Here is a 27,667-nt window from a genome sequence, read left to right on the forward strand (position 1 = left end):
GCAGGGAGCGGCCGCCGGGCCGGAATCGCGCCGGGTGCTCGGCGGGGCAGACGGGTCACACGAGGGCGGGGGCCGGGCCTGGGTCTGCGAGGTCTAGGGTCCAGCTCTGCCCGGCACCGCCCCCGCCCCGCCCCGCCCAGCCCGCCGCTGTCGCCACCGCCGGGTCGGTGCCGCGCAGCCCGCCTGGGGCAGGAGGAGGTAGGCGGTAGGCGGCAGGCGGTAGGCGAGAGGCGAGAAGCCGGGCCCAGGCCGGGGCAGCCCCTCAGCCGCACCGCCCTGGGCGGGTGCCCAGGTCCGAGCCGCCTTCCGCCTGCCCCCCCCGCCCCCAACCCCCGCCCGCGGCCCCAGCCAGGTCCCGCCGCCAGGCCGGCTCCCGCCCCCGCTCCGCCCCCGGAGCCGCAGCCCCGCCCGCCACCGCCGTCGCCATGTTGTGGCTCCCGCAGCCGGCGCTGGGGACGCGCGCGGCCGAGCCCGGGGCCTGCAGCCGCCGCCGCCGCCAGGTAAGCGCCCCCCGCGGGCCGGGCCGGGCGGGGCTTGTGGGCCGGGGCCGCCGCCGAGGCCGCTCCAGCCCGAGCCGGGGCTAAGCGGAGCCAGGGCCGAGGCCGAGCCCGCGCCCGCACCGCGGCCCGGCCCTGCAGCCAGGCGGACCCTGCTCGCCGCCTGAGGCGGCAGCCACTTCCCCTGACCGCCGCCTGGCGGGCCCCGGCCGCCACCCCACCCCGCCCCCGGCGGACGGGCAGCCTGCCCCTTCCGCCACCCCGACCCGCCGCTACCTCGCCGGGCGGGCACGCTGCTGTCCTCCCGGCGCGGGACGGGCGGTCGCCCTCGGCGTTGGCCCGCGGCCCCCCGCCCAGGCACGGATAACGGTGCCACTTTACCCCGCTGGGGCGCCCTGTCAGCCGGACCGTCCCGGTCGCCCGAAGAGCTGGCGTCGTCACGGGACAGACACTTGGGGGATCGACCTTTTTTGGCGCCCCTCAGTCCCTCCCCCCACCTCCGCCCAAGTTCTGACCCTGGGGGAGGTTTCTTCGGGAGCTGACGGGTATTCCTGCTCCAGAGTTGGGGGCCCAGGGGGTGACCAGGCTTGTTGATCAGGGTGGAGATTGTCTTTCTGCAGGGGCTCTTCCTGCCAACCCGGGGGGAAAGGCTCAATGTGACCCGAGGGAGGACGGGGAGCGTCTGCTGGACAGATGGCCTCCTGGCCTTGGATCAGCGCATGTGAGGGGGAGGGGTCCGTACGACCTTAGGTATGTCTGTTTCTGAGAACCCCAGGATTATTCGAGCTGCTCAGGGATTTTTAACTTTTTTTTTTCTTTTTTGAGTAGGCCAGAGGTGGCATTAAAAATCCTGGATTGGAATAAATCCACGGGCCCACCCAGGGCAGCATGTCTGGCACCCAGGACTAGCCTAGAATAGGACTGGCAGTCAGAGAATGGGACTTGGGGGTAAGATGGTATTTGGCATAGGGTTGGCCCACTTGCCTTCAGCTCTGTGTTCTGGAGGACCTGTACAGTGCATCTGTTGGTGTGTACAGTGTGGCTGAGGATACAGGATGTGGACAGATAGATGCCTGGCAGGTGCTTGGTGGGATTTCAGGGGTCTGTTTCCTCAAACTCACAGGTACATTATACAGTGAAAGAGAAGAGGAAGCAAGGTGCTAACACATATTTTGACCATTTTCCAATTTTTCCACTGGTCATGGCTTTGATTCATTTAGTAAAATTTTCTGAGCACTTATTATGTGCTAGGCACTGGACTAGGTGTTGGGAGTACAGTGGGAAACCAGAAAGACATGTTTTAGCTTGAGCTCATAGACCAGTGAGAAGGCCTGATAATAAATAATCTTGAAATTTCATTCAACAACAAATATTTGTCAACCAATATGTGCCAGCCATTGTTAGATGTTGTGAAGAAAGCAAGCAAAAATAACTGCCCTTGTGGAGCTTTCATTCTAAGGGGCCAGACAATAAAATATATAATAAAAATATAGTCTGTTAATAAGTGGTAATGAGAAAAAGAAGATAGGGAAGGAGAATATGAGTTATTGGGTAGGGACTGAATTTATATTTGAGTGGTCTGGAAAGGCCTCCTGAGAAGGTGTCTTTTGAATAAAACTTTGAAGGAAGTGGTAAACTAATCATTTCAAACTGTAATGAGTACAAGGAAAGAAAGGTGAAGAGAGTGGTAAGAGATATGGGCCTTGATTTGGGTTGGGGGCTCAGGGAAGGCTTCCCTTGAGGAAGTGACATTTAGGCTGAGACCTGAAGGAGGGTGTAGAGTTAACCATGTGTGGAGCAGCAGAGAGCTTGGCAAGTTGGAGGAAGTGAAAGAGGCCTGTATGGCTGGAGGGGGAAAAGGAGAGGGGAGATAAGTTTATAGAGAGGTGTGTCAGATCACTGGGGGCCTTGGGGACCGAATGCCTTCCCTCCTTAGTTTGGATTGTATCCCCGGTGTAATTAGGAACCTTTGAAAGGTTTTAAGTGAGTGACATTATGATATTTACATTTTAAAAGGACTCTGGTATGGACAGAGATAAACAGGTAAGGCAAGGAAGGCTTTCTGTGTTGAGTGGCCACACTACTTGGTCTGCTTCCGGAAAGCCTCAAGCAGTCTGGGGGAGGATCCTTTTCCTCAGAGAGACTGTTTTGCCCAGCTTTTATGAAGGGAAAGGAAAATAAATGAACATTTATGGAGTGCCTGTTAGGTGGGAGAATCCATTTTAGAGACTTTTGCAAACATTATCATATTTAACTTAATCCTCCCTGCACTCTAAGAGAAAGGGGTTGTCCTGCCTCCTTTACATATACAAGCTCGGAGGAGTTAGATTTCTTATCCAAAGCCATATTTGTAACATAATCTGTATTAAAACCTAGATCTTCCTGATTCCAGAGCGCACTGGCTCTGGAGCCAGACTACCGAGTTTGTGTCTTGCTTTTGCCACTTACTAACTGGATGTTTTTGAGTTATTTAACCCCTCTCGTGCCTCAGTTTCCTGTTTGGAAAAGCCTCAAGCTTTTCTCAGCTTGAATGCAGAAAAATGTACCTACCTCCTAGGGTGGTTGTGCTGATCAAATTAACTTAGTACAAATGTTAGCTGCTATTATTACTTAAAATTTTAAAACACCCATGCTGCCTCCATGCCCTATTGTCATTTTGGATGAGATTAAGTATATAGATAATTTAATTCTTGAATATTTTGAGACTCTTTTCCTCTAAATAACTTAATGCCAATGTTCCACGTGATCAGTCCTTCAAGGTTGATCTCTTATTTCAGTCTTGACACTGTGCTAGGGCTTATGGATACAATGTGAGTTCCTTGCCTCAAGAAGCTCAGGGTATCCAGGGGAGGTCAGATAATTAAAAGAATAAACTACAATGTATTTAACAAATTCTCTAAAGCCTTTGTAGTTAGAGAGCTACAGTTGGGGGCAGTAAGAAATAAATGCCTGGGGAAGTAGGGAAGGCTTTAGGGCGAGGTGACTTCTGAACTGGGCTTTAGAGGAAGAACAGAAGTTTTGCAGGCAAGCAAGACTGGGCAAAGGGCAGTCTATGAAGAGAGAGTCATGTGTGAAAGCATGGAGCCATGAGAGACTTGGTTTGTCCAGGGATGAGGCTGGGAAGCTGAGTTGGGCTTGTGAAAGGCAGGTCAAGTTTGGATTTAATTCTGTAAGTCACAGGGACATATCAGAGACTATTGGATACATCAAATACATATCACGTGATGGGTGTTGCTGTTAGAGAGTGGAGACAAATGTCATCCTGGGAGGTGACTTTAGTTTGGTGGGATCTCTGTGCTTCAGGATCTTGTTCTCAGTTTCATAAACCTGAAATTCAGTTTGTAGGGCACGCAGAGCTGATTGGATCCAGGGAGACTGATTAACCAAACTTGGAAGAGACTGATGCATAAACTCAGGGTATAACTAGCCTTGAGAAATGAAACTGCAGAATGACAGATGTTTCTGTCCTCTGGCCATGGCCCTCCCCACCCCCACTCCCTGACTTCTGGCCAGGGCTGGGACAGACTAACAAACTCTTGCTCCTCAATTCCCGTTTGTTTTTCTCAGGCTCCATGAAAACTAACCCTTTTTGTTAACATAATCTTTCCTCAAGCTCTATACAGTGTAGTTAACAATGATTATTTAATTGATAGAATGAATGATTCTGTACCGTTTGGGTGGGATCCTGTGTTTGTGAAACTTAAGGAAAAGGAGGAATAACTTTTTTAGAAATAAAGTATTGGAAAAGGGGATTACTGCAGAAGGTATGCAGATACCAAGTGGTGTGGGTAATTTTGTGGCCAAGGGGTGGTTGTGGACAGATGCGTTGGAAATTGTTCAGAGAGCAGAGGTCTGTGAACTCTTGGAAGAGGTGGGGCAGGGGTGGTTTCTTTTGGTTGCACTTGAAGGAGAGATTGGTTTAGGATTTTCATCTTCCCTACACATTGGAGACAGAAAAGAAGGTAATAATTCTTGCCCTCTACTCAGCCTGGTCATGGTGAGCTTTCCTGTTGGATTGCAATCTTCATGAGGTTTGAGCTTCGTCTTAACACTTCCTTCTGTTTCCACAAAACTGGGACGAGTGGTGGACCCTCTAGAGTTTTGAATCTGTATTTTTCTACAGCAAAAAATAAAATCCAAATAGACCAACCTAGATTATGGATTAATTATTTTTCTTTTAAAACTCTAAAGAGCATTCATGTAGAAAATTTAGGCAATTCAGATAGGTATACAAATGAAATAAAACTGATAAATCCTATAACCTAGAGCTACTGTTTTAATATTTAGTGTTTTTATTAGACGTTTATCTCCAGCGCTATCTTTATATGCGTTTGTTTTAACTTTTTCTTTTCCTGCAAAAATAGGAGCATCCTGAATAGGAGAGAGTTCCTAGTGTTGATGCCTGTGAGGTGGAGCAGTTGCATGTACCCACAGTCTGTGTATGTTTCCATTTGTGGGCATCTGATCCATTGTTCTCCCCCTTCATGCTTTAGGCGTGTAGGATGGGATATCCATTAGCTTATTAATTTTGGGAAATGTTTTTAGGGATAAAAGTGCTACTTCAACCAACCATTCATTTTTATTTGACAGTGGGAAGTGTTTATGTATGTGTTGAAATGGCACTTTGGATCCTTTTTATGACTGAAAGAAAAGTTAATAAACACCTTTTGAGTTTGGTGCCACCACAGAGTCATTCCTCAAATCCATCAGCAGAGAATAGGTGTCCTCTGTTTGCTGTGTGACTTTGGGTAAAGTCACATTTACCCAAATACTCCATTTCAGATTCTAAAGGTATTGTATCAAGAGGTAATGGTGTCCCCCTTCCTCTCATTTACATGCGCCAGGAGATGGAAAGGATGATGATGTCTATTTATGTGATTGATTGTAGAAAGACTTCTGCTATGTTGAGTGAAAAAAAGGGGTATGTCTGCTGAACAGATGAACTCCTGGCCTCAAGTCAGTATGTGTGGGGGGGCAGGGAGTCTGTATGACTTTGTTATGTCCATTTGTGAGCTCCAGAAATATTGGTGACCCCTGAAATTTTTTCAAGTAGTTCAGGGGTGGCATTAAGGGTCTTCTGAAAACAAATCCACAGACTTATCCAGAAAAGCAAGAGCAACACCCTAGGTTTAACCCAGAATAGGTTCACTTCTTCTGCAGAACAGAGTTTACTGTCAGATCTTACCTCTGAGTGGTGGGATTAGAGTGGTTTTTACTTTTTTCTTTATATTTTTGCCTGTCATTTGAATTTTCTATAAGCTTATATGTCATCATTACAAAAACAATGGGTAAATCTGTTTTTAATTTTAGAGACAAACATTGAATGCCCTAAAGCAAAAACTCAAACTGCCCAGAAATATGCACCTCTAGAAGAGGTATGATGTTGGAACTGGCTGTCCGTCCTTGGTAGGCAAGGAGGCTTGCCTTTGGTAGATGTGCAGTAAAGACAGCTCTCCCCAGCAGGTGAATTAGGCTAGAAACTCTGATCGGGATAGTTCCTGAATTCAGGGAGCCACGGCTGCACCCATCTGGGAGGAGCTGATGAGCAGAATGAATTGGCTTCTAGCTTCATTTGTTGGGTGTTTTTGGGGGGCATGCTTCTAAAGAAGTCACTTCTTTTGGGCATGGCCCTGGACCCTCTCCCATGGACCACAGGGCTCTTAGTCTCCTACACATTGACATGGGGGATGCTAAAGAGAGAGGTTCCTATGTATAAACCTCACATACATTCCTGGAATTTCCCTCCTACTGGAGGTTCAGCCCATCCTGGGAGTGAGGCAGGGAGCTACTTCATCCTTATATCCATCCAGTCATTGGGCATAGGAACGTTTACCCACACTGCCCTTGGCAAGCTGGAGCTGAATGTGAGCCAGTGGAGTGGGTTCTGGCTCCACTTTTATTCCCCTGGTTTGCTGCAGTTTACAGCATTCTACTCCTATCTGCCAATTCAGTTCTGAAGTTAAAGTTGTTCTTTAGCAAGCCAAGGACAGAGTGAGACCAGAGAGAGAGGTCTTGAAGGTAGGTGACCTTCAAGGTGACCACTGTAACTGCAAGCCTCTCAAGGCTATTCCAGGGCCCAAAAACACCTCTGAGACAGAGCTTTGGCATTTTTGGAGGAGAAGGGAGTCCAGGGGTGGGCAGCAAGCAGCTGTTCAGATTCTTCTGGGGCTTGGCCCAGCCGAGGCTGGGGTGTGTGTGGACAAGGGCTGTTCTCTGTCTTTGCCTTGTTAGACAGACTCTCCAGACCTGAACTGAGCTGGCTGAGGTCATAAAAACTGCTTCACTGTCTGAGACTTCATTAAGGCTATAAATCTTCAGGACCTTAAAAATATTAGGTGTGTGATTAATACTACTGTTGTTCTTAGTTAGAATGCTTATGTGTATTTAAAATCCTTTGGAAAAAAAAATCCTTTGGAGCCTTTTTACAACTGGGCCATCAATGATCAATTATCTACAGTTGTTTATGAAAGGCCCACCCTGGGCCCAACACAGAGCTGGATGCTCTGTGGAGCATAAAAGAATCACGTGAGATGAACTTTGCCCTCAAGGAGTTCCCCCACTGAAAGCAATTGCAGAACAATTTGCTTCCAGACCAGAAGTGTCTTAAGGGGGCTTTTCTTTCTGAGGGTGGTGGTTACTTTCACACAAGTCACCCCTCTGAGATGGCTGGGGTTACCTCTGGGGAACATTCTCTGGTACCCAAAATGGATTGAATGGCCATTTGGGAGGAGGGAGGTGGTGGCAATGATGTAATCTCATCTTTCATTACTTCACTTGTCTCCCTTTGACATTGCTTTTCTAAGCACCTGTACCCTTTAGGAGAAGGTAGCCACCTACCCACAAACTAGGCACCCCAGTGCCTATCGTTCCAACATTATAGCTGCATTCCTCTGAGGCTTAAGACGTTTGCACTTCCACTTAGAGTCCCCTTTTAAAATATTTACACCCGGGACTTCCTTGGTGGCGCAGTGGTTAAGAATCCGCCTGCCAATGCGGGGGACACGGGTTCGAGCCCTGGTCCGGGAAGATCCCACATCCTGCGGAGCAACTAAGCCTGTGCGCCACAACTACTGAGCCTGTGCTCTAGAGCCTACGAGCCACAAATACTGATCCCGAGTGCCACAACTACTGAAGCCCGTGTGCCTAGAGCCTGTGCTCTGCAGCAAGAGAAGCCACCACAATTAGAAGCCTGCGCACCACAACGAAGATCAGGCCCCCGCTCGCCGCAACTAGAGAAAGCCTGCACGCAGCAACGAAGACCCAGTGCAGCAATAAATAAATAAATAAATAAAATTTATTTTAAAAAACTGTATAAAGAATTTTAAAAACTGTATAAAGAATAAAAAAAGTATTTACACCCCTTGGGAGAGGTCAGTCTTTTAGCAGTTCATCACTAAACTGTAAGTTTAATTACCAGGAATTAATTAAGTTAATGGTGAGAAAGACTGGGACCCAGGCAGGCACTTGGGGCAAGAGTGTCCGAAGGGACATGTTCCTGCATGACAGGAGAGAAGTGAGGGCAGCAGAAGAAACTTTCATGAACATTAGTTGCTGTAAGCAGGTACTGCTAACACTGGGACCACCCTAGTGGTCCTGATGGCCAGGGTCTAGAGTACAGCATGGCCTAGCACTGGTACAGGGGGCTTTGAGTGGAGGTGGAATTTGGGCTCAGTCTTAAAGGATTAGGAAGATTGTTTTTCCTTCATTTAGAAAATATGGTATGGCTACCAGGGGGTAAGGGGGTGAGGGGGAGGGATAAACTGGGAGACTGAGATTGACATATACACACTATTATATATAAAATAGATAACTAATAAGGACCTACTGTATAGCACAGGGAACTCTACTCAGTACTCTGTAATTCCCTATATGGGAAAAGAATGTAAAAAAGAATGGATATACGTATATGTATAACTCATTCACTTTGCTGTACACCTGAAACTAATGCAACATTGTAAATCAACTATATTCCAATAAAAATTAAAAAAAAAATTTGGGAATTCCCTGGCAGTCCAGTGGTTAGGACTCCGAGCCTCCACTGACGGGGGCCCAGGTTCGATCCCTGGTCAGGGACCTAAGATCCCACAAGCCGTGTGGTGCGGCCTTAAAAAAAAAAAAAGAAAAAAGAAAAAAAAAAAATATATATATATTCAGTTTAGAAAATTTTGGAACATTCAAGAAGAAAATAAGTCCCTCATAATTTTACTACCTGATGATAGACGGCAGAGAGGAGTGATCCTTTTACAATGAAAGTCAGAGCATGTCGCTCCTTTACCCCAGGTCCTCCTATAGCCTTCAATCTAAGAGTGAAAGTCCTCACAGTGGCCCTCCATTATTTGCTTCCCGCCCCCATCTCCTGTGACTGCCTCTGCTCTGGTTTGGGTTCCTTGAATGCACCAAGCATTTCCCTGCTTCAGGGCTTTTCTGCTTGCTCTTTTCTCTGCCTAAAACCTCTTCTCCCCTGTATTCACATGGCTTGCACTCTCACTTGCTTCAGAATTGAGAATGTAGTCGTACCATTTTCTGATTTCCTACTGACCTCCTATTGAGACAATAGGACAGTTGAACTCCTATTGAGAAAGGCTATATGACTACCTGACATATCATGAATTTGCTTGTTTGTGTCCATTTGTCTCCTAGTGGAATGTCAGCACTGCATCGGGAGGGACTTAGTCTGTTCTGTTCACTGTGGTATCCACAGTGACTAGGATAAGGCCCGGCACCTAGGAGGTGCTCAACTAATATTATCAGTTGAATGAATGAGCATGCATGTATGTGTGTAGTGTGTGTGTGTGTTGTGGAAGTCGAGTGGGAAAGGACAGTGTGGCTAGAAGCTGTTGTGGGGGGATGGGTATGGATGGTGTGGAGAGTGAGGATGCTTTGGGCAGGAATGGAGGTTGGAGATGTGGTCCAGTCTGTTCCAGGCTCTACCGTCTCATCTCTTACTGGTGCTGTTGAAGGTGAAGGCAGTGATTTGGTGCTTTGAGGCGGGTGAAGAAGCAGCTGCTGAAATTTAAAGTCTAGGCCTAGATGACGGAGGTTCTCAAAAGTCTGGCCCGAGGGTTGGAGCTGATGTGATTGGCTATAGGAAAATTATTGTAAGTTTTTGAGCAGAGTGAACAACCCGTGAAAATGATGATGGGGAAGATTGGTCTTAGACATATAGGATGACTGTGGGGAGAGACCAGAGGTGGCGAGGGAAGCGGTAACATGGACAAGGATGGAGACACGGAGCAGAACAGATGACATCTGTGAGACTTAGTAATGGCAGAATTCTCCCCAGCTGCTGTGTGGCCTTGACAAAAGCTTCTAGTGCTCCCGACTTGGTAGAGCTTAAAGTACTGTCCATGGTTTCAAATGAGTTTTGGAAGCGGGTGGGGATAAGCAGGCACAAGGGAAAGAGGAAGGGTCCTCTCCAGGTTCATTAGGTTGATGGATCTGGTGGGAAGCAGGCCGTCGTATCCTGCACTGGGCCTGCATCTCACCGACTGTAACCCTGGATGGGAGCCTGTCCTTTTTGGTCCACTGGAAACTTTCCTGTGTGAGAGTAGCTGTAAGTGCTCTCTGGTTTTCTTCTGAACCTACACATATACCAGGACAGTATCTGAAATCCATTTGTTCGATTACCTTCTTTCAACTCCATTTTCTGTCTCCATAGTTTTATCTATTCCTCAGAACAAATTGTCTTTGACTCACAAACCCATTTGGATTGGATTAATTGACGGGAAATACTTACTTCTAAATGGCTTCTGTTTCATTAGGCCTCTAGCCTGTTTTTAAAAAGGCTTCTGCCAAGATGAGATCAGTGGAGAAGTGATTTTGGTATAATCAGCTTCTTTATGATCTTTTGGTACAAGTTATGTTTTAAGATTGGTCTTCCTGATGTATTAATTCCTAGAATAAATATTTCAGTGCCTGCTCTGTGCCAGGCACCATAGGCACTGGGACTGTAACAGGGAACAAAACAAACAAAAATCTTACTTTCATGGAGCTCGTAATCTAGTGTGTGAGGTCTTATAGACAGTAAACAAGTAAAACATAAAGTATGAGAGATGGTGAAAAGTATTACAGAGAAAAACAACAAAGCTGGGATGGAAGATAGAGAGGTTTGGTGGGGAGGCAGATTGTCTGCTTTAAATAAGGAAGTCTCACTGATAATGGACATTTGAACAGAGTTCTGAAGGAGTAAGAGAGGGAGCCATGCATTTATCTGAGGGAAGAGCAGTCAGGGTGGAGAGAAAAACTGGAGTGAGGAGGAGGAAGGTATGGGAGAGGAGGCCAGGGTGGACCCACTGGGCTTGTAAATCCTAGTGGGGGCCTGAGCCGTAGCTCTGAGTGAGATGGGAAGCCCGAGGTGGCTGTGTAGAACCACGATGGACTCTACCTCTCTTTTTGAAAGGTTTGCCATAGCTGCTGGTGATTGAAGCAGTGGGGCTTCTTCAGGGGCTCTTAGCTTAGAGTGTGCACCAGAGTCTGAATCATCTGGGAACCTTTCCCAGGCCAGCTACTGGGGCCATCCAGGACTCCAGGGTCAGCTGGAGCACAGGTGTGACTTCCAAGACTCACTCAGTGCCAGTGCTGTTGTTCTCTAACCACTGGATGACTGTCACAGCTTCAGATTCCTGAGACCCACTTTATTTCTTTTTTTTTTTTTTTAATTTATTTAATTTATTTTTGCTGCATTGGGTCTTCGTTGCTGTGCATGAGCTTTCTCTAGTTGCGGCAAGCGGGGTCTACTCTTCGTTGCGGCATGTGTGCTTCTCATTGCCGTGGCTTCTCTTGTTGCAGAGCACGGGCTCTAGGCACGTGGGCTTCAGTAGTTGTGGCACGAGGGCTCAGTAGTTGTGGCTTGCGGGATCTTCCCGGACCAGGGCTCGAACCCGTGTCCCCTGCATTGGCAGGTGGATTCTTAACCACTGCGCCACCAGGGAAGTCCCGAGACCCACTTTATTTCTATTGAGTCAGTCTGCAGGTGGACTCAGAAGTCTGCATCATTAACAAGATTTTGGGGTGATTTTTGAGGCCAGTGGTCCCTGGACTATACTTTGGTCTAAAGACCGTGGTTCCCAGCCCCAGACAACATCAGTCCTCTGGGTTGTTTTCTAAAAAATGCTCGGCCCCACCCCTAAAGATTCTGATTTAATTGGCCTGAGGTGGGGTTAGGTATTAGCACTGCTCCCCAGGTGTTTCTAATGTGCTTCCAGGGCTAGAATCACTAGTCTGAGGGTTAATACGCCTTATACTGGGTGTTTGATGGAGAGATTTGAATGGGTAACTGTGAGTAGGAGACTTCAGGCCCTCTGGGAAGCTAAGGCAGGGCCAGTCACCTTGCCAGGAATAACAGGAATCTTTCACAGTAATAAAAACTCTTCAGTTTATGTACTTTATCTCATTTGATTACCTCACCTCTCTGGGCCTTCATTTCCTTGCTCGTAGAGTTAGCAGCTTAAATTTAATGGTTTCCTAGAATCTCTTGGGCTCTGACAGTTCTTAATCTTTCTGGTGTTGGAAGAACCTCTAATCTAGAACAGTGTTCTAGTACGTTGTTTTCTAATCTTGGTCTTACAACACCCTAAAGTGTGTCATAATTGTGGCAAGGGCTGTAGTGAATGTCTCAATACCAGTTGAAGGAAAATGTGTGCCATATACAGTAGCACCTTGGAAAGATGAGGATGTTGGGAAACTGAAATGTGAAGTCAGACCTCCTGGTTCAGAGTTCCTGAGTGGAAGGGCAGTCTGGTGGTTGGAGGCAAGCAGGAGCCTCAGCATTAGTCTTGGTTCTGCCACTCAACTGGCGAGTTCCCTGTGAAGTGGCAATAGTGTTATATAAACTGTGAAGTTCCTATAAATCCACGTTTGTGTATGTGGTAGGGTGACCTGAGAGAAGCAGCCAGCCTGGGTGGATGGAGCCTCATGCTCAGGTTTGCCAGCCCCTCTCTGCAGCCAAACTGTGTTATTGGGCACCAGAGATGGTCTGAATAACCCTAAAGAATCCAGTGTCTGCAGGAACTGAGGTTACCCTGGAATAAATAATCAGGCACACTCATTGGAGCACCTCAGAACTAACTTATTTTGGACATCAGATCTAAGACACTCCCTACCCCATCCCCTGGTTTCTGACTTTATCCTCATCTGGACAGCACAGTGTCTGCTTGTTAGTTTATGTTTTGAAATGTGAAGGTCCAAATAAGAAAAGAAAAAAAAGTTTTCTGTATTTCCCTTCTATAGAATTGGAATAATGAGTTTCCTTCCATTCCCTTATAAGTTTTTCCGTTAATATTGTCTATATCTCTATTTAGAATCCAAACTAAATGCTGGTCTGTCAAAGTTAAGACAGAAATGAAGTCAAGCGAGGGAATGCAGAATTAGAGTGAGAGTGAGCGGAATTAGAAAAGAGACTTTTTATTGTCATTTGTGGGTACATGCACTTGATGGACTGTTAACTAGTTTCTCCACACGGGCCTATAAAATTGGAATCTTGGGAGATTGTGGCCAAGCATGAGTAGCTTCCAAAGTTCCCAAGGTGATTCTGATGTCCAGTTACAATTGAGGACCACTTAGATTAAAAAAAAAAAAAAAGGGTCTGCCAGCTTTTCCCATGTCTTCTCTTATTCTCATCCCCTGCTTGGTACTTGTCCCTTCCCTGCCTCTCCCCCACCTGTGACTTTCCCCCAGCCTGCCTGCCCCCTGGTCCCCTTGCTCACTCCTTGATCCTCTGCTTCCTCAGCCCTCCTGAGCACTGGAGGATGAGCTGCGAGGAGGGGTAACCGACCTTCACTTGCCCTGTCTCTGTCCCCTGTGCATGCATCCAGTCAGCCTGACATTTAGGGATTCAGTGGTCTGCAGGGGCACTCTGAAAAATTATGAGGTAAAGCTTGCTGGCCACTGAGGTCGGTGGCAGAATACTTAACAAACACGTGTATTTGCTATGTTTAAGTCAGTGTTGTAAGAGCTTTACAAATATTAACTCATTTAACCCCTATAACCCCCATTTTACATACGGAGAAACTGAGACACAGAGGTGAAGAAACCTGGCCAAGGTCACATGGCTAGCAAGTAGTAGAACTGGGGTTTGAACCCACGTAGAGTCTGGGCTCTGAACCAGCACACTATGCTAGGCGAAAGGGAGAAGATCTGGGACTGGGGATAGTTTATCTTTGACTACATTTGAGGCCCGCTTTGAATTAGGTTTGGAGATTCTTCTCAGGGTCTGACCTACACTTTATTATTATTATTATTAACTTACTTTAACATTTGCCTTCAGACCTATTAAAAAACATTTTATTTTTCTTCTTTCCTTAGGTGGTGTTTGGAAACTAGACCATGTGCCTATAGGTAGAAGTTATTCCTTTCTCCACAGCTCTACACTCCCAGCAATACTCACCACACCCTTGTTTTGAGAACCTCACTGAGGTATGATGTCTAGGCTGACCTGAGCTGGCCTTGAAGAGCTGAGAGTTGGGACACAAGTGATTTTTTTTTTTTTCAATGTTCCTTGGTAGTTATCATTATTTTAAAAAATTGTGGTAAAACATACATAAGAAAATTGACCATTTTAACCATATTTTAAGGGGATCCAAGAATTTTTTAGTGTTTTTGTTATTATTTTTATTGAAGTATAGTTGATTTACACCATTTTAACCATTTTCAAGTGTACTGTTCAGTGGCATTAAGGACATTCACATAACCATCACCACCGTCCATCTCTAGAACCTTTTCATCATCCCAAACTGAAACTCTGTACCCATTATATAACAACCCCTTTTCCTTTCTCCCCTTTATCCCCTGGTAACCACTGTTCTACTTTTTGTCTCTGTGAATTTGACTGCTCTAGGTACCTCATATAAGTGGAATCACATGATATTTGTCCTTTTGTATATGGCTTATTTCATTTAGCATAATGCCTTTAAGGTTCATCTATGTTTTAGCATGTATCAGAACTTCATTCCTTTTTAAAGGCTGAATAATATTCCCTTTTATATTTATGTCACATTTTGTTTATCCATTCATCCATTGATGAATACTTGGGTTGTTTTCACCTTTTGGATATTGTGAATAATGTTGCTGTGAACATAGATGTACAAATACCTCTTTGAGACCCCTTTCAATTCTTTTGGGTATATACCTAGAATTGGAAGTGTTATATCCACTATGTGTAATTTTCCTTAGGAACTGCCATGCTGTTTTCCATAGTGGCTACAGTACATTCCCACCAGCGATTCACAAGGATTCCAGTTTCTCCACCACATTCTCACCAACACTTGCTATTTTCTGTTTTGTTTGATCATAGCCATCCTAATGGGTGTGATCTTGGTGGTAAGCTAGTTGCACCCATAGAGTCCACCATCCAAGAGTCTGGTTCCTAGTGTGCTGAGATGTGCATATGTAGAGAAAATGATATGATAAACTCCCATGCACTCCTTATGCAGATCCAACAGTTATCATTTCATGGCCAATCTTGTCTCATTTATACATGCCCTCCCTGCTCTCTTCCTCCTGCCCTGTGTTATTTTGAGGCAGATCCCAGATATCACATCATTTTATCTGTGAACATTTCACAGATAATATCTTAAAAAGATAAGGACTTTTAATATTCCATTTTTTTCTGATGGTGGAAGGGCACATAGGGATGACCTTTGAACACATTATTTTCTATCATTCCCTTGGATCACCAGGGACATATACAGTGGGCATACATGCGGACACCTGGATGTTGGGTCCATTGCCATGCTGGGTTGTTGGTGAAAAGCTGCCTTGGCTGGCGCCCTGCTTTCCTGCAGGAGGCTGGCTGCCCTTGGGTCTGAGCAGCCATGGTGAAAGAGCCCACCCAGATCTCTTTTGAGAGGGGAAGGAGAGAAGAGGGAGGAACAAGGGGATAAAGAAGAACATCTGTGAGGGAGAGAAGAGGGGGGAAGAGAGAAAGGGACGGAGGGATGGAGAGGGGCATGTAGGAAGGAGTAGGGGGAGAGAGAGGAACGGGAAGGAGAAGAACATCTGTGAGGGAGAGAAGAGGGGGGAAGAGAGAAAGGGACGGAGGGATGGAGAGGGGCATGTAGGAAGGAGTAGGGGGAGAGAGAGGAACGGGAAGGAGAAGAGTATATGTGTGTGTGTGTGTGTGTGTGTGTGTGTGTGTGTGTGTGTGTGTGTGTAGGTGTGAGAAAAAGAAAAGAGGAGTGAGAGTAGAGTACCTGGGAGAGGCATCCTTTACCAGGCCCTTGACTCACCAGCTCCTAAACTCCTTAGTGACCTAAGGGAACTGAAGAGACACTCCAATACTAATAGTACATTTGTCCCCCTCCCCAACCTTTTAATTTCGGGATCTTTGGGACTGTGGTTTGCCTGTGGTAGATGAGATTGGTGGCACACCCAGAGCCACCAAACACAGGGGTACCAGAGCTGGGGAAGGAGTGATCTGCGGAATGGCCACTTTTTCTTTTCTGGGGCCCTTTTATTCAGGGAGTGGAGGCTTGGTTCCCAGCAGGTCTGAGGCTACTGGCTTCTTACCTAAATTTGGGGATCCCTACTACCAAGAGATGATGCTTTTACAAAGTTCAGTGGGGGGGAACTCCTCAAGGATGGCGTGTGAACAAGAGGAGTCCTGTCTCTCTTTTTTCTGTCTCTGGGTCTTATTCCCTTTTAACAAAGTGCAGTGTCCCTTAGTGCTGAGATCTGTTTCAAGTAATGAAAGGAAAAGGGGGTACTGGTTACAAAGTATCAGTTTTTATCTCGGTTCTTAGCTCTGCTTAAACTTTGTTGCCTATACCTAGTTTCCACTTGTATCATCCCAGTCAGTTGTAGTCTTTTATAATCCCAGTTCCTTTCGGTTCTATCCTCTTTTCTTCCTTTTTATCTTTTCTAAAAATCTGACAGCTTTATTGAGATATAATTCACATGCCATACAGTTTACCCATTTAAAGTGCGTAATTCATTGGTTTTTGGTATATTCACAGAGTTGTATCCTCTTAAGACTCAAGACCACCTTGTGTTCTCCTCTTCCCTGCGGTTCTGAGAGCTAGCCTTCCCCCTCCACTGGCGTCACACTGATCCAGACCTCAAGACAGATGACCTTATTGTGGGGACAATGGCCAGTAGGCACTTTCCACCAATAAAATATAATATTTAACTTAGCTCTGCAGGGGCCCAGGGTTCATAGACAAGTGCGACTTCAGATAGACCCTTTCCCCCGGCAAGGCCCCATCACCACTCAAGGTCTCTCTATTTATAAAAAGTTTTAAAAAGCTAAATACAAACAGTATAGCAAATTTGCCAGCTGCTTGACTGGTAATAAACTTGCTTAGGAATCTGTGACTATCCTTGAACAATCTTCCTTCTGGACAGATGAGCCTGTCACATCACTCCCCCTTTCTAACGGTGGATTACCATCTAGTAAACATAGTGGAGCTTACACACAGACAATAAATAAATGAGCAATTATATAATGTGTCAGATGCTATAAGGGCTGTGAAGGAAAACAAAGCAGACTAAACGGACAGAGATTGATGGTGAGGGTGGGGATTGGTATCTTATGCACAATGGTCATAGAAGGCTCCTGACAAAGTGGTGTTTGAATAAAGACCTGAAGGAAGTGAGGAGTGGGCCCACAGAGATCTGAGGGGAAGAACATTCCAAGCAGAGGGGATAGTAAATGCAGAGGCTCTGAGCAGGAGTATGCCCTGCTTGGTTGAGGAGCAGTAAGGAGTCTGGAGCAGACTGGCAACAGAGAGAGGTGTAGGAGACAGAGGGCAGTTAGATCATCCTGGCCATGTAGGCTGGGATGAAGACTGGATTTTACTCTGCGCGAGGTGGGACGGTGTTGAAGGGTTTTAAGGAGAGGAGGAACATGATCTGGTGGATGTTTTAAAAGCAGCACTCTGGCTGCTGTGTTGAGAGTGAGTAGTAGAGGCAAAGAGGAGAGGCAAGGAGACCAGTCATCAGGCTTTTGTGGGAATCCAGGAGAGAGAAGAAGATGGTTGGAGGTGGTGAGAAATGGTTGGATTTGGATACATTTTGAAGGTAGAGTTGACGGGATTTGCTTATGGATTGGATGAAGGGTATGAGGGAAAGAGAGGACTCAAAGATGCCAAGGTTTGGCCCAAGCAACTGGAAGGACTGAGTTGTCATTTACTGAAATGAGAAAGAAGGTAGGAGGAAATCGAGAGTTAGATTTTGGACATATTAGATTTGAGATGCCTATCCAAGTAGAAATCCAAGTCTAGAATCAAGGGATACCAATTAATTAATGATTCAGTGAGTGCCTGTTTAGGGGCTTATGAAATAGCACAAGAGAGAACATTTTACTGGTAAACTACATTAAAGGTAGTTTAAAGGTACTACATTAAAGGTAGAAAATTATGAGGAGAAATAAGTGAAACAAAAGGGAGCACAAGGGAGGATGAGATGACTTCTGACAAGGGTAGTCAGAGAAAGTCCCTCTCCCTTCCTTGCCTATAGGAAGCCTGTGTCCCCTTGATGAGCCTTTGGTGGCACTCACAGGTATGTGGTTGCGAGGTGTTTTCAGTGGGTTGTGGAGGGGAGGGCACTCAAAAACAGGGTCTGGGCCTTCCCTTTGTGTCCTCAGTGCCTGGCATAAGTCTTGGCATTTGGTAATTATTTGATGGATGAACTTCCCCTTTCTGAGCCTCAGTTCTTCTTGTATAAAATGAAGAGGTTGGACTAGACCAGTGCCCTGGAATCAACTGGGAAGCTTTTAAAAAAAATGCAGGGATCCATCCCAGGCCTACTGAATCAGAATTTCCACAGTGGAGCCTGGGATTCTGTGTTTTAAAGTCACTCCCCATGTTATTCTTTTGCAGTCAGTCCAGCAGCAGTCTGCAGACGGGCATTTGGAAGCCACTGGACCAGGTCATTTCTGAGGTCCACTTCAGCTCTAACATCCTGTGAGTCTTGTTAGAATGCTTGCAATGCAATTCTGTTCTTGGGAAATGGAATTTTTGGTTGGGGTGGAAGGGCTTAGACGGGGAGAAGAGAAGCTGCCTCTGGGTGACGGACATCTTGGGCAGGGCAGGCAGGGACAGGTGTATCACCCAGGGTTTGGAGAGGCTTCAAGGGAAGGTTCTGGGAGGGGTGGGAGCAATGACAGCCCCCATACCATTGGGAACCAGGTGTGTTAGGCCCTGGACATAAAGGTAAAGGACATGACCCCAATTTTGGGGAGACTCACAGACTGATGAGAAAACTCCGGATCCCAGCCTACTGTGGGAAGTGCTGCCATAGAGGAAGGGAGGAAGGGAAGGGCAGAGGACTCAGAGAAGGCATCCAGGAGGTGGGGCCCTGGAACAGGAGCTTGGGGATGAGGAGGAGTTCTCGGGCAGATTTATGTTTGGGGCCACTCAGGAGGAACAGCTCAAGCTCTGACACCAGTGACTGAAATGTACCCTGGGAAGTGGCTGGAGAGGTGGACACAGACCAGATGGGAATGGCTTCTGCATGCTGGAAGAAGAGTTTATTTACTGAAGGTGATGGGGATTTTGAACTGGGACGTCTCTGTGATCAGATAAGTGCTTTACAGCAACCATTCTGGCAAAATATGCATTGGCAGGACTAAGACCAGATAGAGGAAAAGACAAGTGAAACGCTTTGTTGTTTTGCCTGGGTCTGTAGGGGCACCTGTTTTCTTGTATACTGCTGAGAATCTCTTTGGGCTGTTCTTTGCTAATAATTAGAATGCCAGGTGCCTCATGAAATGAAGCATTGGCCACTGATTGACTCAGAACGTCTGTGACTTGGGATCACTTAGACCTATAAGAAGGCCTCAGAAGTGTATTCAGGAGGGCAGTAGTATATACGTGGTAGAGAGTCTGCTTGTCTACTTTAGGACTTAAGTTTTATGTAGAAATCCAATAGTTCTAGATTAATTTGCCCAGCTGTTGTAGCCTAGCCTGTTCAAGGTCTCAGAGACCCTTCAAGTTAGTTTAATTTTACATATTAAACCAAGGCCTGCCTAAGATCCTTACATAGGTAATTGGTGACAGCATAGGGGTGAAAGCTAGTTCTCTGTGGTTCACAATTTCTTATTCTTTTAGCTCTACTATTCCCAGTCTGGGGCTTCATTCTGGGTCCAGGAACATGGAACTCTTTTTTTCTGTTTCCTTTGATCCAGCTAAAGTTTCACTGAGCTCCCTTCTCGACCACCCATAGAAGCAGTGTCTCTTTCTGATCAATGTTCCAGCCAGAGTCCAGACTGAAGTTCCTGCAAGTCATGGGAGTAGCAGCTTGCTCTTGTGCTTGCTTGCTCATTCTCTCTTTCCCCTTGCCCAGTTTCCATTCCTGGTACAGAAGTTCTCCCACCTGGGAACCAACTCAAGCACTTTCTTAGGGTCTGCTAAATAATCTCTCTCTCTCTCTCTCTCTCTGTGTGTTTCATACAGTTTGAGTTACTTTTTGCTTTGTTATCCCCTGGGATGTTCCTTCTGAAATAGAAAGCTGAGGGAAATTTTATTTATTTATTTTTATAAATTTATTTTTGGCTGCATTGGGTCTTTGTTGCTGCACGCGGGCTTTTCTCTGGTTGTGGCGAGCAGGGACTACTCTTTGTTGTGGTGCACGGGCTTCTCATTGCGGTGGCTTCTCTTGTTGTGGAGCACAGGCCCTAGGTGTGCAGGCTTCAGTAGTTGTGGTACGCGGACTCAGTAGTTGTGGCACGTGGGCTTAGTTGCTCTGCGGCATGTGGGATCTTCCTGGACCAGGGCTCGAACCCGCATCCCCTGCATTGGCAGGCAGATTCTTAACCACTGCGCCACCAGGGAAGCCCCTATTTATCCATTTTTAAACTCTTAACTGTTATAACAATAATTGAACACAGTTTATGTCAATATCTACGCCATATTCAGTCATGTGGGGCAGTAGGGTAAAGAGTTCACCTACAGGTTGTAAAACATACATTCATCCTTCCTTCTAGTCCTCATCCAACAAGGTGACAAATAAAAGGAAACAATTTTGTTGTCTCACAGCCCAGTGTTCCCTAAATCATGTGGTCTTTCATTTTCATCGTGTAAATGTGATGTTACCTTGTTTCATTAGACAGAATATACTGAATAGAGATCAGACTTTTCTTAAATTTGGAGTGTCTCTGCCCCCTTGATGTCCTGTTATTGCTGAACTTAATATTGTTAAGAAAAACAGGTGATCAAGTTTAATGTTATTTGAAATTCAAAGGCTTCAATGCTGAGGGAAAGAAAGCTCATGGATTTAGTGACAATTCCTCGTTCTTAGTTTCTCAGAGCCTTTAAAAAAAAAATTCTATATTTGAATAAGTGTGGATGTTACTACATTTATATATTTTACCTTTAACAATATCAATATATTTTCTGACTAATGGATTAAGTTGTTGTTGTTGTTGGTTTTGGTCTATATCTTTTTTTTTTTTTTTAAGAAATTTAAATTTATTTATCTATTTATTTATTTAGGCTGTGGTGGGTCTTCGTTTCTGTGCGAGGGCTTTCTCCAGTTGCAGAGAGCGGGGGCCACTCTTCATCGCAGTGCGTGGGCCTCTCACTGTCGCGGCCTCTCCCGTTGCAGAGCACAGGCTCCAGACGCGCAGGCTCAGCAGTTGTGGCTCACGGGCTCCAGCCGCTCCGCGGCATGTGGGATCCTCCCGGACCAGGGCTCGAACCCGTGTCCCCTGCATTGGCAGGCGGACTCTCAACCACTGCGCCACCAGGGAAGCCCCTGGTCTATATCTTTTATTTACTTCAAACTTCAAAAATGCTGCCCTCTGCTCTCTAGTGTTTGAGGTTTGATGAACAAACCTATACTTAATTATGTTCCCCCTTTCCCCTAAATCTTCATCTCTCTAGAATAAAATAGAGTTCTAATTTTTAGGCTCTCATTAGAAAGCTCTTCCATCTACTCAGTCTCATTTCTCAGGACCTTTTCCAACTCTGGTACATCTTTCTTAAAGTGTGGGGAGCCAAAACTGCTCAGCATATCTCTCTGTGGACACTGAGTGGTTGTGAAGAAGGGCAGGATCACAAGTTTTATTTTGTTTCCAGTGTCCTTTCTGATAATGCCCAGTGTTTTCTGGGCCTTTTGTGATGAAACATGCAACATGGTGTCTTAAGGGAACAGTCTAAGCTGATGCTTCTTTATTGAACAGTTTAGCTTAGAACCCATTATTCTAACCATAACCATATACATTCCAGTATAATTGGAATTGCTTTTCCCTAAACGTTCCTTCACATTTGCTTTCACTAATGCTCCTTTGCCATAATTTCGCCTATTCATACAGCCTCCTGAGAACTTGTCTTTTAATTTCGCATTTTCATTTCTGGAACAGCTTTTAGGCCATTTGCAGTCTTGAAGGTTTCGTTTTATTGCTTCAGCAAATATTTATTGACTGCCTAATGGAGAATGCAGTGGTGAAGAGACAGATAAGCCTCTTCCCTCATGAATCTTACAGCCTAATGTTTTTCTGCTAGATTATTGGTTCCCAAAGCATTGAGACCTCCTTTTCAAATTAATTTTTTCATGGAGTCTCATTCAGTAGTGGTGTTTTTAATGGCTGGTCATTGCGAACACATCTGTGGATATGAAGTTGGGTCCCCATTGGGTTGGGAGCTATCATTCTAGGCAATTTATGAAAGCATCAAGCTCCAGTCCAGAACTGGTCAATGGGTTAAAAAACACCGTCGTTCATGGTTTCCCATAAATCACAATCACATAAAGACAAACATACATGCAACATGGAATTCAGTTTGTTGTTTTTTGGTGGAATTTTGGCATTAGAAATTCTGCCTACTAGTTCTGCCATAATCATATTGTTTTTATCCCCACAAAGAATTCAAATAGGTTAATTAGGCCTGATGAGGCCCTTTTAAAATTAAGGTGTTCTTCCCTCCCTCTCACCTAGTTTATATGTTTACTTAACTGTTTGGCAAAATTTCCTGGGCAGCTAGTAGACCCTGCAATAAAAACTGGGTATTTATATTCACTGTAACTTTTGTTTTAGTTTCCAGATCTTCCCTGAATAGAAACTTACCCTGAGAGGATACAGCGTCAGTCTGCCAGTTCACCCCCAAGGGGGCTGTATGTATCATAGCATGGTTCCACCTTCTCACCTTTGAGTGAAATTTGCTCTCGGCCTAGGGCTCAGAGAACCGGGGAGCCTGCCTTGCCTGTTGACTAGGCCATTCTAGATCACTGGGTGAGCTCACCATGCGTGGATCTAGCTTGTTCAGATGCTTCAGGGTGAACCCTGCTGAGTGCTCTGCAGGGTGAGCCATGGTTCCTAGGCTGGTATTTGTGGACATGGGGCAGGGGCCATCACCTCTGGGTCCTGAGGACTGCCCCCAGGCAAGGTAGGCAGGCAGACGTCTGTGGTTTGCTCTTTCCAACTTTGGCTGCTTGCAGCAAGTTGCAGACACTGGTGTATGCTGAAGCTTTTTATTTTGAGTACACCTTTAATTTTAATTAAGTTACTTCACCGATTTTCTAGCTGGCAGTCCCTTGCTGAGTCATGCCAGATGTGCTTAAAGAGTTTTATAGTAGTGATTTTTAGAGTCCTCTGTAAGAAACTCCTCAAATTTTTTTAAAATATAAATTTATTTATTTTATTTTATTTATTTATTTTTGGCTGCGTTGGGCCTTTGTTGCTGCATGCGGGCTTTCTCTAGTTGCGGCGAGCGGGGGCTACTCTTCATTGCAGTGCGCGGGCTTCTCATTGCAGTGACTTCTCTTGTTGCGGAGCTCAGGCTCTAGGCACGCGGGCTCTAGAGCACAGGCTCTGTAGTTGTGGCGCATGGGCTTAGGTGCTCCGCGGCATGTGGGATCTTCCCGGACCAGGGCTCGAACCCGTGTCCCCTGCATTGGCAGGTGGATTCTTAACCACTGTGCCACCAGGGAAGCCCCAATCGCCTCAGATTTTTTGGCCTGCCTAATTTCTTCTTCTTTTCATGGGTTAAAAATATAATTTAATAAAATTACTTAAGCAATAAAATTTGAAATAAATCGTTTGAATAAATAATTTGAAAATGTAGATAAAAATGAAAGAAAATAATTTCATTATCTGTTGAGATATTTTTGACATTTTAGAGTATTCCTCTGGCCTTTTTCATAAGAACTATGTATAGTAAAAAAATTTTTTTGTTTTAAATAGAGATTGTACTGTGTATACACTTCAGTATCTTTTTTCCTCATTTTAGGAGCATTTCTCATAGTCTTAAATATTGATCTATAATGATGCCTAGTATTTAATTGTGTAAATAGACCATAATTTATTGAACCAAATTCCTATTGTTGGGACTTTAGGTTGTGTCTCATTTTTTGTTATAAAATTATTAATTAATTAATTAATTTAATTTTTAAATTTTTGGCTGTGTTGGGTCTTCGTTGCTGCATGCGGGCTTTCTCTAGTTGTGTCGAGCGGGGGCTGCTCTTTGTTGCGGTGCGTGGGCTTCTCAGTGTGGTGACTTCCCTTGTTGCAGAGCACGTGCTCTAGGAGTGCAGGCTTCCGTAGTTGTGGCGCAGGGGCTTAGTTGCTCCGTGGCATGTGGGATCTTCCCGGACCAGGGCTTGAACCCGTGTCCCCTGCATTGGCAGGCGGATTCTTAACCACTGCGTCACCAGGGAAGCCCCATAAAATAATTTTGTTATAAATAATTCTGTAATGATTATTTTTGTCACATGCATCTCTATTTCCTTAGGATAAATATCTGGAAGTGGAATTATTGAGCCTTATGTATGTATTGCTAAATTGCTCTTTAGACGGGTTGTATCAATTTCTATTACTTTCAAAATGCTTATTTTGCCACATCTCTGCCAACACTGGGGATTATTAGTTTAGTAAAACTTTGGTGAATTTAATAAGCCAAAAATGTTTCTCATGATTTTAATTTGTATTTCTCTAATTTTTTGTGAGGTTGCAACTTTTGTTATGTATGAATTGTCCATTTGTGGTTGTTCTTTTTTTAAGTGCCTGCTCATCACTTTTGCTTATTTTTCTAATATGTTGATTATCTTTTACTAACTACTTTTTAAGGACCTTTTACATATTAATAAAGATATTAATGATAGTAATTATCATATGTTGCAAATATTCCTTTTGGTTGTTGGCTTTTTAACTATGCGTTGGCAGGTTTTTGATGAATAGAACTTTTTATTGGTAGTCTTTTTCTTTGCAGTTTCTCCTTTGCTTTTTTTTTCTACTTTTTTGGCTGCGTTGGGTCTTTGTTGCTGTGCCCTGGCTTTCTCTAGTTGCGGTGAGCAGGGGCTACTCTTCAGTGCGTGGGCTTCTCATTGCAGTGGCTTCTATTATTGCTGAGCATGGGCTCTAGGTGCGCGGGCTTCAGTAGTTGTGGCACGCGGGCTCAGTAGTTGTGGCTCATGGGCTCTAGACCGCAGGCTCAGTAGTTGTGGCGCACGGGCTTAACTGCTCTGCGGCATGTGGGATCTTCCCGGACCAGGGATCAAACCTGTGTCCCCAGCATTGGCAGGCGGATTCTTTTTTTTTTTTTAACATCTTTATTGGAGTATAATTACTTTACATTGTTGTGTTAGTTTCTGCTGTATAACAAAGTGAATCAGCTATACGTATACATATATCTCCATATCCCCTTCCTCTTGCATCTCCCTCCCACCCTCCCTATCCCACCCCTCTAGGTGGTCACAAAGCACCGAGCTGGTCTCCCTGTGCTATGTGGTTGCTTCCCGCTAGCTATCTATTTGACATTTGGTAGTGTACATATGTCCATGCCACTCTCTCACTTCGTTGGCAGGCGGATTCTTAATCACTGTGCCACCAAGGAAGTCCCTTTCCTTTGCTTTTATAACAGGGTACATTTTGATTAATTTCTACTTTCTACTTATAAACAATGCAGTACTTACTTTAGAGCAGAATTTAAAGAAGTACAGATACTTGGGCACACTGTGAGTCTTTTTTTTTTTTTTTTAATATTTATTTACTTATTTATTTGGCTGCACCAGGTCTTAGTTGCAGCGTGCAGGATCTAGTTCCCTGATCAGGGATCGAACCCGGGCCCCCTGCATTGGGAGCACGGAGTCTTAACCACTGGACCACCAGGAAAGTCCCCCACTGTAAGTCTTTTAACAGTTATCGATTGCTGCTGATTTTGGTTGTCATTACTAGGGCTAAATAGAAAACAGGATTTGATCTTTGGCTTTTAAAAGTATCAGCCTTGGTATTTAAAATTCAAAGGTTATAAAAGTTTTTCCTGCTGCTGATGTTGAGCTACCACACCATTTATTAGCTCTGATTTTCCTAGCAAAAGATACTTTTTGCTCTGACCTCTGACCATTCTTGGCCAATCCCTGAGATTTCTCTGTGTGGAGAACGTCATTACTTTCATGTTGTATCTCTCTGCTCAAAGCCTCTGTGACTTGGAGTTAAACAATAGTAGACTTCTCGATAATCCTTGCACACACTGCCAACTACTACCCCTCCTCCCCCACAGGCTTTTCCCAGCACCTTAAAAAGACCAATCTATTCCACCCTTCTCCCTCAATCTTTTTTCCTAGACTGAAGGGGGATAGGGGGGAGTTGGAGATAAGCTTATAAAGCAAATACCACATAGGTGTTTCCTTATAGTTGGGATCAGCCTGCATAGTAGTTCACTTGGTATTGGGATGCTGATTGCTTCCACTGATATCCAGTATATTCCCCTCGCTTATGGGCTCCAACATTTATATTCCACCAGACAATCATTTGTTGTCCAGAAACTTTACATCTCGTTTCAGGGAGATATTCTGCCAACTCATATTTAGTTAACTGGTATTTCACTTTATTAGTATCTACCATAATTAGATATCTTCCCAATGGGGCAGTCTGTTTCATTTTCTGTGAGAACTCTTAAGAAGGTAGATGTGTTTTGTTGGGGCTTGGTGGGGTGGGACAAGAAACCAAACCTGGAAGCCTGTTGATCCCATGGGATGGCAATAGATATATCTCTGCCAGCTGTTCCCCTGTGGTTCTAATTTTTGTTTTTTTTCTTTATTTTCCCTTTTTAAAATTATAAAGACAATCTACCAGCACACACACACAAAAGTTGTGAAAAAATAACCCACCAGTAATCCCACCACCCTGCATAAATTACTTTTCTCTTTTAATCTTGGCTCAAATGCATACTTAGTTTTACATTGTCATAGTTTGACAACATTTTTGTATTTGTTTTTTATTTTAATCTTAATACTAAGTAATTTTCATGTTGCTACATAGATTTCATAATTGGGATTTTTAATAACTACGTAATAGTCTGTCCGTTACTTAACCATTCCCTGTCCTTGGACATTTAGATTCTTTGTGTGTATGTGGGTGTCTCCTTTTTGTGTTGTTTTAATAATGCTGTACACTTTTGCATATAGCTTTTGGGAATTTTTGTTCTTAGGATAAATTTCTGGCAGTGGGGTTCCCGGACCCAAGGATTTACCCCTAATCTGGTTCTGTGCAGCTACTGTACTGCTTTCTAAAAGAGTTGTGTCAATCTGCATTCACAGAGGCTTTCAGTACAGACGTGGTGTAGGAAATACTTAAGCAAATAAGGCTCTGGGATGCTGAAGCAGTTGCAGGATTTATGGGCTGAACAAGGGAGATAGTGGGGTTTTTTCTTCCTCTTTCCAGCAGGTTTGAGCCAAGCAGCTTCATGTCTTATCTAAGTGTGAGTATTTTAGTAACTTCCTAAGGGAAGGCCTCTTTCGTAGGATCTTGGGTTTCCTCCTTTGCAGTAGTTTTGTAGCTCTGCTGCTTCTCCAGATCATGAAGGAAACAGGATTTTCTTTCCTTTGTGTATTAAGTTAAAATAAAATTTAGGACTTCTCTAAAACTATTCCCTGGCCAGTTTGATAACTGTGTGCTTCTTTGAGAGTCACCCTGTCCCTCAGGTTTAGTGATCAATTCACCAACCAATAACAGATTTGGGGTGAAAATTAAGGAATCAAGCAGACACTGACTAGAGAAAAAACACCTAGGGGATGATATAATCTGCTAGAGTTTGTTTAATCCTAGCAGTGGCAAATCATTTTGGATTTGCTTGAATTCATGCAGCAAAAAACCAAGTTATACAAAGTTAATGATTAATTACGAAGAGTAAATTAGCAGAAGTTATAGCCAAGTCTCATATATGAATCAGAAGTTTTCTAAAGAACGGAGGTGCTGAGCCATGCTTTTTTTTTTTAAAGGGCTGAGTGATTGGTTTTTTGCT

The 27,667-nt window shown here is 44.8% G+C and overlaps 1 protein-coding gene across 8 annotated transcripts in view; it reads left to right on the forward strand.

Moving 5' to 3' along the window:
• The first annotated feature begins 11 nt into the window (after positions 1-11).
• The window catches only part of ZNF592 (zinc finger protein 592), a 55,945-nt gene continuing 28,289 nt past the window's right edge, over positions 12-27,667 (forward strand). Inside the window, exons 1-3 of one of the 8 annotated variants that reach the window (XM_082388279.1) lie at positions 13,830-13,910; positions 17,949-17,990; positions 18,311-18,394. The gene's annotated coding sequence lies outside the window, so the exon portion shown is untranslated. Of the gene's footprint in view, positions 501-13,797; positions 13,911-17,948; positions 17,991-18,310; positions 18,395-18,851; positions 18,974-22,464; positions 22,542-25,436; positions 25,548-27,087; positions 27,125-27,667 lie in introns of those variants that run through there. The other 7 variants (XM_082388277.1, XM_082388280.1, XM_082388281.1 and 4 more) reach the window with 7 other exon arrangements.

Source organism: Balaenoptera borealis, assembly GCF_965194805.1.
Source record: "Balaenoptera borealis genome assembly, chromosome: 3".
NCBI lineage: Eukaryota > Metazoa > Chordata > Mammalia > Artiodactyla > Balaenopteridae > Balaenoptera > Balaenoptera borealis.